Below are 4,965 nucleotides of genomic sequence, written 5' to 3'. Positions count from 1 at the left end.
CAAATAGCAATATAGTCAAATTAAAGCTTAATAGAATGTACGTCAGTGGCGGAATTTGAAGGAAACTTTTGAAGGCGGCAAAAAATTTTAACGTAAAAATTATATAATTATATTTATAAATATAAATATTTTAAAGTTTGTTATTGATATGATAATAAATAAATAATTATATAAATAAAAATATAACATATTTAATTTCTTAAAAATAATATTAAAATAATATAATTATTTAGAATTTTATTTGAAAAATTAAAATTTTAAAAATTACAACTTATAAACTTTGCATCAGTTTATACGAATACAATAATATTAATATTTATATTTATTGAATATTTTAATTTTTTGAATATAAAAAAGTAAATTAAAAATTAATACAATATAAGATATCACTAAATTAAATAAATGAATATACCTAATTTTTCTTCTGAATTTGCAGTGATTCTTATTTTTCTTTCTAGGATTTTCAGTTGGTTTATGTATTTCTTTTAATTGGTTTTGTTCAAGTTGTGTGAGCCCTAACTATTATAATGATACTGTCTTTTAATTATTGCAATGATATTAGATTTCATTATGTTCAAAGTAAAAAATTTGAGGTAATTGTGTGCATGGTAGAGTTATTATTTATTTATTTATTTTTGTTATTCAGGTAGAGATATTACTTATTAGTTTAGGTGAGGGAGAAAAACTCATCATTCTATTCATTTAGTCTTGTTGTTTTGTGCTTGAGCTGAATTTTCTTTGCCTTACTCTGAAAAAATAAAAAAAATAAAAAACATTGAATGAATAATGAAATTGAAGGTCGAACATGGTTAGAGAGAATTGAGAGCATAGAATCTCAAGTCCTCAACCAACTAAATTACTTTCTTCTTTTTAAAGTAGAATTATTAAGTTTTTTTAATAAAATTTTTGGAGAATCCTAGACTCTTATTCTCTAAACAAAACTCCTCTAAGGCTGTGTTTATTTTTGTAGACAGAATAAAATATGATATTGAGAGATAATAAAATAAAGATACTAAAAATTATTCTTTGTATATTATTTTTAAATAAGATATTAATGTAATATCTAATATTATTTTTAGATACACATGGACATATCTCTCATATCTTTCTCTTTCTCTTTTTGTCGTTCACTCTTTTCTTGTCGCAAAACCCTTCTCCAGTTGCTGAAGGAAGAATGATACCTGCTATACCTGCTAAATTCTGCCAATTCAATCTTTTTTACCTAACTCAATATTCAAAATTTTTTGGGTACAATTTATTTTTAATTTGTATTTCTTTAGAATTTTTATTTTTTTTGCTTTTGAATATTATATTGTGTGAATTGGGAAATTTAATAGGTGTTGGATTTGATCTTTTAATTCCAATTAAAAGAAAAAAAAGAACATAAAAAACATAAAAGCTCAAATTAGGGTTTTTCAAAAAAAAAAGTAATTATTTATAGACAATTTTTTTATATTAAAAATCTGTATTCACTTTCTCAAATTCTATATCTATTATTATATAAAAGTGGACCAAAAAAACACTGTATTTAGTGTCTATATTTTTCTATTTAAATATTTTTAAATATTTATTTACTTTTTATATTTTTGTATGTTGTCTATACAAACAAATGCAACCTTATGAAAAAAAATTGCTTTAAATTTTAACTAAAGTGTATGTTCGTTGACAATCATCTCTTGTTTTTAGTCAAACTGATTTATTATTATTTATTATAATTTTTTATACATATAGTCAAACTGATTTATTTATCTCCTGATCTATTAAATACTGTAGGAGCAAAATATATGATTTATTTGGGTAAATTTTTAATTTGATATTTAGATATTTTATATAAAAATATTTTTTATTTGTCAATTATGTTTAAAAATAATAATATAAAAATATTTATTTATTTATTTATTATGTAAAAATATTTTTTAAATAAAAAATATAAATTATAATTTATAAAAAATATATTTTTTTTTTATTTTCTAGTATTCGAACTATATATATATATATATATATATATATATATATATAAAAGAAAGTATGAAACAAGCATCCTAATGGAATTCTAAAATTGTATTTATATACTATAACTTGGAGATAGAATATAATAATGAAGGACAAAAATGCAACAATAGAGATATATTTTTTCTCATTTTCAAAAAGTATAAAAGAATATATGAATTTTTTATTTAGAAGATAGCTAGAAAAAGTTTTGCATCTCAAGTTTATCTTTATTTATTAGTATGATCCAAATGAGTTTTTGTATTTTTATATTTTTATTATTTTTATCTCAAAAATAATATCTAAATGTAACATGAGATGAGTATATATATATATATATATATATATATATATATATATATATATATATATATATATATATATATATTGTTAAGAATTTTAGGCAAAATATGGTGTTTAGTAATTAGTATAATAAAACGAATAGTAGTCCAATTATCAGAAAACTCAGCTTTTTCCCTCTCCAGCAATAAGAAAGAGAAAGAGACAAGTAGCCAGAGATAATAACAGTTAGATAAACATTAGTTGAAAAAAAATGGATAAATTATTATTTTTACTGATAAAAATTTTAAATGCTGACAAATCAACCCACGAAACAATAAAATTAAAGTTGTACTTATAAAAGATCGATTTCGTACGATAAAATTATCCAAATCCTAAAAATTTATAAAAAAAAATCCAAATTACTCTTCCGTCAAAGCATTGAAACAAGAACTTCTCCCTTTTCCTCCATAGCAGATACAAATCCTCTTTGTAAGTTAAATGACGAGATCATCAGTAGCCTGCCAGATTCTATTCTCTGCTACATCTTCTCCTTTTTTCCAACAAATACCTCTGTCAGAACCTACATCCTATCCCACAGGTGGTGCCACCTCTGGAAGGATTTCCAGATCTTTAACTTCTCCTTCATCCTTGAGCTAAAGTAACGTGGTGGTGAAAAGCCAGAAAAATACAACACAACCGACTCTTAGATCTAGCGAAATTCAGTTCTGGTCCAGTGAAACCTGCTCCAGAACCGAAATTTGAACCTGTTTATCGACCATTCTACCTTGACTTCAATAAGGACGGTGTCATAAGGTGAGTTAAAGCTGCCATCGGATCCCACTTGAAAGAACTTCGGCTTAGGGTGTGGAGCGGCAAAATTGGATTCAAGTTTGTGGTGCCACCCTAGCGGCTGTCGTGTGCCGGTGAACCTCAACTTGCTTGGTGTGACTCTTGAACTAACTCCGGAATCATCGTCGTTGATTCACCTGCCATCGCTCAAGACCCTCTACTTATTTCTTGTCTCTGCTGATAACGTGGATTTCATTCTCTCCGATTGTCCTCTTTTGAAAACCATGCACTTCACCATCCAGAGATTTCAGCACTGTGCCCCTAACATAAGCGCCCTCAAGATCCACGTACCTTTCTTAAAATGTTTAGAGTTTATAGACTCGGGAGATTCTGGAATCGTGCTTTTTGAATTGGATACGCCATCTCTCGAATACCTTATTATCCGCCTATCGTATCCGTTTTACTGCCGCTTCTTAGTCACCAATACACTTGATGGGGTTGATGGTTGGCGGCAGTGGTGTTGGTGAAAATGGTAAAATCCAGAATAAAAGGAGGGTTGAGATTTGAAGGAGGAAGATTGAGATTAGGGTTAATAGAAGGACAAGTTGAAATTTTTAATTGAATTTTTAGTGTTTAATTAATTTTATCGCATGGAACTTATTTTTTATGAGTACAATTTTAATTTCTTTTTTTTTCATAAATAAATTTATTAATGTTTAAACTTTCATGGATAAAAATAGTAGTTTACTAAAAAAAATGTATAATAATATTCAAGAATTTTTTTTTAAAATAGCCGTCAGTTCCTTAGTTTATAGGTAAATTTTATAAAATTTAATTTTTACTTAATTTATTTTTTATGATAAATTTTAAATATTTAAAATAATTAATTTTTACATTTTAAAATTAAATTTTAATTTTTAATCTTTTTAATAAATTAAACATTTTAGGTACATAACAATGACCTAATAATTTATATGCACCGTTCAAGCTAAGTTAGCTTCATGTTTCATATATACATATCTATATCAAGTATCAACCATCACCAAATCCATATCTCATCTCAATTTAATTATGTTAGTTTTTGATCCTATAATCTAATGATAGATTCAACTACTCCTTTTTCCACCCTAGAGCTAGCACGTTACAATGTTGAATCCTGGGGAGACAACTTGAACAGTACTTTAGTTCAGAGTAAAATTATTATATATTTAAATCTACAAAAGTTCAGAATATCAATTTATTTTATCTAAAAATAAAAGACAAAAGTAATTTTTATGTCACTAAAATATTTAAATATCTTTTATTTATGAATAAATTAATTACCGTTTTGAATTTTTAGAATGAAAATGACAATTTATTTATTTTTATAAGCATACAATTTTATTCATTATTTATTAATAGCATGAATTTTTATATTTAAAAATGATAGTTTACTTATACATAATTACATGCATGTCGATGATGACTGATGAGAATATGAGATGTAGTTTTCTAGAACTTTCTTCTTTCGTCTCTGCATGTTTATTTATATCCTAGACTACGTGCAGAATAGTGGCGCAATAATGTGGGCACGGTCCTAAAAAAAATTGATGTAAATATTTTTTTTTTCATCTACTAATATAGTATAAATTAGTGTATAGTATATCTTAGAGTAAAAATGAAATATTTTTATAGTTTTTTATGGTATTTTCTAGTACAGTAAGTTAAATATTAATTTGTTGTGATATTGAGTTCTATTTAAGAATTTATTATTAACTAATAAATTATTGTATGTACAAGACAGAATTTAAATCCTCAATACTTACTTAGACAAATCAATAAGTTAGCTACTAGAACAATCCAACTTAATTAAAGTAAAATATAATATAATATGTGTTAGTGAATACCTTTTTATAGTTTTACAAA

The sequence above is a fragment of the Arachis stenosperma genome, chromosome 8 (assembly GCF_014773155.1).
Source record: "Arachis stenosperma cultivar V10309 chromosome 8, arast.V10309.gnm1.PFL2, whole genome shotgun sequence".
Taxonomy (NCBI): domain Eukaryota; kingdom Viridiplantae; phylum Streptophyta; class Magnoliopsida; order Fabales; family Fabaceae; genus Arachis; species Arachis stenosperma.
The sequence above is the reverse complement of the archived record's forward strand: the minus strand, read 5'-3'. Positions refer to the sequence as shown.